At 29.2% G+C, this 10,305-nt stretch overlaps 1 pseudogene; it reads left to right on the forward strand.

Annotated features, from left to right (window-relative positions):
* The first annotated feature begins 1,042 nt into the window (after positions 1-1,042).
* Positions 1,043-8,561, forward strand: LOC110716760 (annotated as a pseudogene).
* The last annotated feature ends 1,744 nt before the right edge of the window (positions 8,562-10,305 follow it).

Here is a 10,305-nt window from a genome sequence, read left to right on the forward strand (position 1 = left end):
TAACTTACATATATAACTAAGTACCACTTTAATTACGTATAAAAATTAATTATGAAAACATGATATCTAAATACTACACATTGAAACACCACTTATAACAAATATCACACATTTGTAATTGTTGATTTGTACATAATAAGCCATAACAAACCGTGAAAGTTGAATAATAAAGAATTAAGGTACTCTGTAATACAATTCTAAGCACTAGCCACATCACCAACAAAATTATGCCAAACCTTTTCAATTATTAAGGTTTTCAATTACTAAAGATGAATCAAAGACACGATGATCTAAAATGTACCCATAAATTCAAAGAATGATTATCTAACATATGCCCATAAATCTCCCGTAGTACTTATTTTTTTTAAAGTGACCCATAATCTTTTTTTTTTTTTTTGGTTTTGGAAAGAAGTGACCCATAATCTTGATTAAAACAATTGAGTGATTCATTATTATTATTTAACTAATATAAAAAAAATAAATTTATAGTAAATGTATCAAGTATCAACCATATCATTATTAAAATAGAAATAATGTTAAAAAGCAATATAAAATCTTAAATATTCTAATATAGTTTTTATACTCCACAATACTGTCTTTTTTTCTAAGCAACTCCACAATACTATCTAGATATAGTTTTATTTGTATTCACTTACTGCCATCAAAATAAAAATATATTCACTTACTATGAAATATTAATTTTATTAATAAAATCACACAAAAAGGTTGTGTGATTGATAATCTAAATATACATTAGTTACATAAATATTTCTCAATTTTTTTTTTATATATATATGTATAGTTAGATGATATCATTTTAACTCATATCAAAGATACGGATCAATGCGATAAAAAAAATGCAAGGTTAAATAGATATCGAATTTTGAAGGAAAAGCGACAACGACTATCATATCATTCACAAAGGTCAGATAATCAATTAAGAAGACCACTCAGTGACATATCAAATTGTAAGTTTTTGCTTCTATGACTTCAAATTAGTGACAAATTTTTCATTTTTGTTGTAATTTAGCTGTCCTTTAAAATGGCTTATAGTACAAGCACTATGACATTGCGTAAATAAACTTAAAAAATCTCAATTTTACAGTTACAAATGATTACGAACGATCATTTGTCGGTCAATGTCAATTTGGTGCTCTGAGTGAACTAGCGTCTTCCTCTAATAACACCAGAATAAGCAACGTAGATTCTAGCTTATGGTTTGGTAGAAATGAAAGTTCACATCGTTCACTTAAAGCCGAAAAAACACATTATACAAAACGGAAAAATTATACAAGCATCAGAAGGTATTATCATTTATTTATTTATTTAATTTATTAATTTTTAATCACTACCTAATATAGAATCTGAGCTTTTATATGATGAGCTTAGTGATGATGGTTCGGATATTGACACAGAAGGTATGAACAAACCAATACTCTGTAATTTATATTGTGATATGATTCATTTTCTTATTGTTATTAGTTAATATATAATTATAAATTTCTTATTGTATTATTTATATTCAAATATGATGCTTTTCGGTTTATTTTCTGAAATTTTAGGTGGCAATATATCTGTTGATACTGCATTTGAAGGTACTTAAATAATAATTGTTAAAAGTAATATAAAAAAATTTTAATTTTTTGTGGTGATAATAACGTGCTATTTAAAGGCTATTGGGACATTGGAGACCCAAATTATACTTGTGAATATTGTGGGGCAATAATGTGGTTTGAAGAAAGAGCTATAAAAAAACAAACTACAAACCCCAAATTTTCTCAATGTTGCATGAAAGGGAAGGTTCAACTTCCTAAGCTTCAAGCTCCACCTGAAATGCTTCAAAAGTTGTATAGAAATGGAGATGCTAAGAGCAAAAACTTCCTTGAGAATATAAGGCCATATAATATGATGTATGCTTTTACCTCCATGGGTGGGAAGATTGATTCATCAGTGAATAGAGGGCGTGGTCCATTTACCTTTAGGTTGCATGGACAAAATTACCACAGAATAGGGAGTTTATTACCCATGGTCAGTGCATCTCCAAAGTTCTCACAACTATATATATATGATATTGAAAACGAAGTCTCCAACAGAATGCATGCTTTTAGGTATGTTAATATGTTTACTTCAAATTATTATGGGTATATGATATTCATGAGTTTTTTTTATTTTTATTTTTTTTACTAGGTAATTAATTTTTATGGTCTATACTTTACACAGTTGATTTATTGCAATGCCTGACTATTTGAATACAATATAAAATGTACATATATTAAACTAATTTCAGTAGTTGACATTTTTGAATATGATAAAGCACAAATAATCATGATGATGAAAGCTTAGCAATGTATTTAAGCAGTAAATAATCAAATTATTTATTTTATTTACAAAATAAAACACATTAAAGTAATTAGAAAGTCACTACCTGCAGTCATTTAGTTATAATTTATGTACATTCATACCTTATAACTAAGCAATATGAGTAATAATGAATATTATTATTGTTTTAATTATTCTCTTTTACAATCGTTGTTGTGTTTTTACTTTATATTTTCAACGCTAATCAAGCAAATCGTACATGAAATCTGATTAGCTCTAATATATATATATATATTTTGGTTTATATGCAGTTCAAAACATGCAAAAAATTCTTTAGATGGTGCAATTGTTGAGGATCTACGAAAAATGATTGATGAGCATAATCCTCTAGCAAAGGCATTTAGAGTGGCTAGGGACCGATTTGCATCCAATAGTGATCATGAGGGAGTTAAGCTTAAACTCATTGGGAGAAGAGAATCTGATGGAAGGACTTATAACTTGCCAACTGCTTCCGAGGTAGCTGCTCTTATTGTTGGAGATCTAGGAAGTTCATCGAATGAAGAAAGGGATATCATATTAGAGACACGAAGCGGTCAATTACAACGTATTATTGAGTTGCACCCTTCTTATCTAGCTTTGCAATATCCCTTACTATTTCCATATGGGGAGGATGGTTACAGACTTGGTATACAATTAAGAAATATATCTGGTAATCAAAAAAGAAATAAATTGTCCATGAGAGAATTTTTTGCTTATAGAATTCATGAGAGACATGATGAGGCTACTACTCTTTTGTGGTCTCTATAATTCTTTCAACAATTTTTGGTTGATGGTCTTACAATGATAGAATATGAGAGGTTGTGCTATATCCGAACCCATCAAAAAAAATTGAGGGCAGATAATTACAAAAGTTTGAGAGATGTTGTATTAGGAGGAAGCACTAATGCATCATTGATCGGAAAACGTGTAGTTATACATTCATCTTATACATGTAGTGGTAGATATATGGTCCAAAATTATCATGATGCTATGGCTATTTGTAGATGGTATAGGTATCCTGATTTGTTCATGACTTTCACTTGCAACCCAAAATGGCCAGAAATTATGAGATATGTACAACAGCGAGGACTCAAACCTGAAGATCGACCTGACATACTTTGTAGAGTTTTCAAAATCAAACTCGATCAATTGACAAGAGATCTAAAGGATGGAAAAATATTCGGAGGAGTACACGCTTGTAAGTTCTAATTTTATTTAAATTTTGTACATACATTAACTAAATCAATTTCTAATGATTTTTATGATCCATAATTTCTCTTCATAGACTTCTATATATTGTTATTAAGCTCAGATAAAGCTCTTTAATAATATATTATTATCCGTGCAGTGATCTACACAATTGAATTTCAAAAGCGTGGTCTACCTCATGCTCATATTTTATTGTTTTTGAAACAAGAAGACAAGCTTCCAACCGGGGATGATATTGACAAGATCATTTTATAGCTTGGTTAGAGACTCCATGTTTCATGGCCCGTGTGGTTTATTTAATGTGGACTCACCGCGTATGAAAGATGGAAAGTGTTCAAAACATTTTCCTAAGAAATTCAATGAAAGAACCACAGTTGACGAAGATGGATATCCTATCTACAGAAGGAGGGATAATGGTAGGACAGTAGAAAAGAATGGAGTTCTTTTGGACAATAGATATGTTGTTCCATATAATCCTAATCTACTCATAAAATATGGAGCTCACATCAACGTTGAGTGGTGCAATCAATCTAGATCAATAAAATACCTATTCAAATGTATCAATAAGGGCCATGATAGAGTAACTGCATCATTACGTCAAACAAAGGACGGTGATGAAACTAATCATAATGTTGATGAGATAAAGTCATATTATGATTGCAGGTAAATTTCTCTTTTGCCATATATTTTTTTTTTGGGTGCGTATCTTTTTTGCCATATTATTGAAAGAACTTTACATGAATGTTTTACTTATTTAATACATTACATAAATTAAGATAATAAAGTGAGATATTTGTGTTTATATAAATAAACAACCTTAGATACTCTAAAAAGAAAAAAGAAAAAAAAAGTTTCTAATGCCTTTTATAAATTCATTGGACATTACCCTCATTTTCATGAGTTTATACAAACGTAACATGTAAAAGTTTCTAATGCCTTTTATAAATTGGATGAATATATATGTAAAATCTGTCATTTATAGGGTTCATGAATATTTTGCTTTATTTTGATGATGTAAACAAATCTAATAAAATACATAAACTTTAATATATTAAAAGATGTTAAAATATCATCGAATATAATATTTACTTTATTACTCCGTACAGTATAAACAAAGATCACTAAATCAAATTTGATAACCATTAATTAGAATTGATACTTTATAATGCATCACTTTTTAAAGTAAGCTCTTTTAAAAATAATACTAATTATTGTTAGTTGCTTCTATATTGATTATACATATCATGCATTATTGTTAAAAGGATTATATCATTATCATGCGTTACAATACATTGAAATTGATACTATCCTTTATAACATGCATTATTACTAAAAGCAAGAATAGAATAACACAAAAAAATTATATAGCAATTTTAGATGATTGTAAATTGCAGTTGGTAAAGCATGTGACTTGAAGATCATTAATATGCATGGTGGGTAAAAAAATTTATTTGTCAAAGCCCTTCTAACTACGTGTCTAAACCTGAAAATTATCTTACAATTTTAACTTAAGTTAATGAAAGAAAGTATTAATGTTAAACTTTGTTTGTATGACATTTGAATACCTAGACAATCATCATTAAATTGTGTAATTTGAGAAAATAATTGCAGGTACATATCTCCATGTGAATCCGTATGGAAAATTTTTGGATATAATGTTCATTACAGGACTCCTTCGGTCGAAAGGTTGAGCTTTCATCTTCCTAATGAGCAAAGTATTGTATTTGAAGATGATGATACAATTGAGGACATTATTAACAAACCTGGGATTGATCAATCAATGTTCTTAAATTGGATGGAATGCAATAAAAAGAACCCTCGTGCAAGACAATTAACTTATGCTCAGTTTCCTACTAAGTTTGTGTGGCACAAAAAAGGAAAACGAGAATGGAGGGAAAGGAAAAAAAGATTTTCTACTATTGGAAGAATTTATTATGTTCCTCCGGGTACTGGAGAAATGTACTATTTGAGTATTTTGTTGAACATAATTAAGGGTCCGACATGTTATGAAGATATCAGAACTATCAATGGTGTAGTGTACTCTTCATTCAAAGAAGCTTGCTATGCCCTTGGATTACTTGATGATGATAAAGAATATATTGAAGGTATAACGGAAGCGAGTGTTTGGGGATCAGCGTCTTATTTAAGGAGTCTTTTTGTGACTTTATATTTGTCAAGCAGTATGTCTAGACCGAATTCGTGTGGGAGCATGTATGGAAATTCCTTGTAGACGATATTCTTCATAGGCAAAAAATCATTTTCCAAATTCCTGGTACGACATCACTTTAATGTTTAATTATAGTTATAGTGACATATATGATTATTATGATAGTTGTCAATTATTATTATAATTATTTTTAGCATTTTCATTTATGTAAACATATAATGTATTTTTATTAGTAGGTTATTACACATAGAACATAATAGCATTATAAAAATATTCAATTAACATTGATTCGTGTAAGCATATATAGTCAACAACTAATTTAATTTTAAAAGTATGATAATATAAAAGATCCTTCACATTATCATTGAAAATAATTAAGTAATCAAGGAAATATACTTATGAGATTACGTTAAGAGCAATCTTAAACTAATCAAAATCATAAAATTAGTAGCAAATATCATCAATTAACTATTTTATGTTATGTAACTTTTTAATTTTGATGATAATATATTAGGAAGCATATATATATATATATATATATATGCACTATTGACTTTAAAAATATATATGATGTCAACATTCATGTGCTTTATATTATTATATTACCTAATTGATAATATGATTTATATGCATATTTTGAGACATGTCATATTAATAATATTATGGAAGATATCTTTTAAAAAAAATAAAAAATAATGATAGATACTATATAATAGTTTCATTACAAAATATTTAGTTAACATTGATTTTAATTAGACAAGTAAATTAAGTCGGAGAAAATTAGTATGATTATAATGTTATAGAATAATACATTATTTTACAGTAGTTAAGGTTGCATTGCTTATTTTTTTAGTAACATAGGGTGAATAAATTAGTGGGTCTTTTGTTTGTTTTTTTGTTTTTTTTTTCCTTATTAAGTAGCTATGCTAAGTTTGTTAGGAATATTCTAACTCTATGGTTTAGGTTATGCATGCACTTAGTGTGAACTGACATAGCATTAAGTAGCCAACATACCATATATATGTCGTATAAGTAGGATATTACTTTCATAGTATTGATTATAATTATATGTTGTCAAACTAAATAATTATAGAAAATTAAACTTTAACCAAATTGAAAATAATAACTCTCTCTTAACTTATAATTTTTATTTGTATGATGATAAGACTTGCAATTGAGTGAAGAACAATTGAAGAACTACACTTTAGCAGAGGTTGAGAAATTGCTTCAATGCAATGGACGAAGTCTGACAAATTTTCCTCCAATGCCGTTGCCGGATCAAATTTTAGTCTCTGATGGGCTTAATAAGCTCATTCAAGAAGAACTTCGTTATGATAGAGCAGAAATGGAGATAGAGCACAAAAGACTACTTTCATGTCTTACAGATGAACAAAAAGGGGTCTATGAAGAAATAATGGGTGCTATTGCAAGAGATAAAGGAGGTGTTTTCTTCCTTTTTGGATATGGTGGCATAGGAAAAACATTTATGTGGAAAACTCTTTCGGCTGCTGTTCGAAGCCAAGGTGAAATTGTACTTAATGTTGCATCAAGCAGAATTGCATCCTTGGTTCTTCCGGGAGGCAGAACTGCTCATTCTAGATTTGCAATTCCTATTAATGTACATGAAAATACAACTTGTGAGATCAAACAAAGAGTCCCTTTAGCTGAACTCTTAATTAAGACAAAGCTCATAATTTGGGATGAAGCACCTATGATTCACAAGTTTTGTTTTGAAGCTTTGGATAGAAGTTTGAGAGATATTCTTAGATTTTTTAATCCATACAGTATGGAGCAACCATTCGGTGGGAAGGTTGTTTTTGGTGGAGATTTTTGACAAATTTTGTCGGTTATTCTAAAAGGAAGTCGACAAGATATTGTTCTTTCGGCTATCAATTCATCATATATATGGGATTATTGTCGAGTCTTATCTTTGACACGTAATATGAGATTGCAAGTTGGAAGTTCAGAGAATTCAAATGAAATTAGGGAGTTTTCAGAATGGATATTGAGAATTGGTGATGGTAGAGAAGGTGAACCTAATGATGGGGAAGCAACCATAGAGATTCCTGATGAAGTTTTGATTAAAGATGAAGCCAGTTACATCTATTGTTAAGAATGTGTATACTTCTATTTTGCATAATTTGGATGACCCAAAATACTTTCAAGAGAGAGCTATTCTTGCTCCAACACATGAGTGTGTAGAGGTGATCAATGAACATTTGTTGAATATGATACCGGGGGAAGAAAAGGTATATTTAAGTTCAGATAGTATTTGCAAAGAAGATATGCAGAATAATCAAGAGTTATATTCAACAAATTTTCTTAACAGTATCAAACGTTCCGGGCTTCCGAATCATTCGTTAAGATTAAAGGTAGGTGTCCCAGTTATGTTACTTAGAAACATAGACCAACCTTCTGGTTTATGTAATGGCACAAGATTAGTGATTACCCAATTAGGTAATCACGTTATTGAGGCTAAAATTTTATCGGGTAACAACATTGGTCACAAAGAATTTATTCCTCGCCTGTTGTTAACTCCATCGGACACAAAGTTACCTTTCAAACTTCAACGAAGACAATATCCATTGGTTGTTTGTTTTTCCATGACAATAAATAAAAGTCAAGGACAATCTCTTTCACATGTGGGTGTATATCTTTGAAGGCCAGTTTTTACTCATGGTCAACTATATGTTGCAATATCAAGGGTTACAAAAAAAAGTGGGCTGAAAATTTTAATATGTGATAAGGAAGGTAAGACATATAATACTACTCAAAATGTAGTATATAAAGAAGTGTTTCAAAATGTGACATGAGGTAATTTTTTTAAAATTTATTAACATTATTTGGTAAAATTGCTTGAAAGTTCTTTTCATTCACTTAAATATGAATATTAAAATACATGATACAGAATGGAAGAATTGTACAAGTAGCAAAAGGAGCAATGCTATAGCCTATGGGTGCCAATACTTCTACAGGTATTACTTTCATTTCATTAATTATACTTCCAATAACATCACATGTATTTATTTGCCTTTATATTTTCTGTTTTGGTTTTGTTTTGCAGACACGTAAAGGAGGCCTACTGGATTGAATGATAGATAGAATAATGGCAGAGAAAGTGATGAGTATATTGAATAAATGAATGATGAATAATGTAGGGTTATTGGCTTACTATGTTGATTAGATGCTATTGTTTAATTTTTTCTATGTCAAGTGCTATTATACCCTCTTTAGGATTGGTTAAGTTTGATTTTATAGTATTAGTTAGTTTCTTTGCTTAAATTGGTAATTGAATTGGTTAAGTTTAAATTCATATATTAGATAGTTTATATTCATATACTATAGTTAGTCAGTATCAGTTTGATTGATTTGCTAATTGAATAGGTTAAGCCTTATGTTTTTCATAGTTTTGATTAGTTTTAATATGCTTAAATTACTAATTGAATCAGATAAGTTAAGATTAGTTTGCTGGTTGAATTCGTGAAATTTAAATTCACATATGTAGTACAATGTTTATTTTGGGTTTGATTATTTTGCTAATTGAATTTGTTAAGGCCTATATTTTTCATGGTAATGATTTGTTTTCAATTGCTTAAATTACTAACTGAATTGGTATGTTTAGATTCTTGAAGTACTAATGCTTAACTTGTGATTGGGTTTGTTAATTTTAATTAATATATTTTGTCCTTATAAATAAAATATATGTATCCACCACGACCTTATATATGGATCTAAAAGTTTAACTATAGAAATGTTGGATGGTATTTTTTTTTTAAAAAAAATCAATATTAAAGAACAATCTTGAGACAATATCTTTAAACTCATTAGTTTATATATGTATTAATGTATATAATTATAAAAAATGGCCAAACATTTACTAAATTAACTTCCAATTCTCCGTAAAAAAAAATATATTAACAATACTATAAAAAGATTGTCTTATATTATGACCATTATTAATCATAATAATAATAATAATTTAATTTTATCCGTGCATGGCACGAGTCTTAAACTAGTTAAACATAAAGGGGGGAAAAAAGGTGATTCTAAAACTCCTAAATACAGTCTTAATTAACATATATTTCTGAATAAGAAGTTGAACCACTGAGTCCACCAAAAATCCTCTTCATCAAGAAAAAGGGTAACACGCATGCAAGGCATCAAGGGAATTGACTTTGGTAACACTTTCCCTACCTTAAGCTTTCTACTGATGTGATAAGCAGAAGCAAGAGGTAGATTGTGCATATAAACCATTATGTAGGTCAAATTTAGCCAAGCCCATTTAACAACTCAGGAAATGAGCAATAAACAGAAAAGGCCTGAAATGAACTGATCAGAACTGAAATTTCAGAACTAATCGGAACTGATCGAAACTGAAATTTCAGAACTGATCGAAACTGAAATTTCAGAACTAATCAGAACTGAAATTTCAGAATTGATCAGAAATGATCGGAACAAAAATTTCAGAATAGATCAGAACTGATCGGAACTGATCAAAACTGATCGGAACTGATGAGAACTGATCAGAAAAGGCCTCAAATTTAGCGAAGCCCATTAAACAACGCAGGAAA

The sequence above is a fragment of the Chenopodium quinoa genome, unplaced genomic scaffold (genome assembly GCF_001683475.1).
Source record: "Chenopodium quinoa cultivar QQ74 unplaced genomic scaffold, ASM168347v1, whole genome shotgun sequence".
NCBI classification, from domain to species: Eukaryota; Viridiplantae; Streptophyta; class Magnoliopsida; order Caryophyllales; family Amaranthaceae; genus Chenopodium; species Chenopodium quinoa.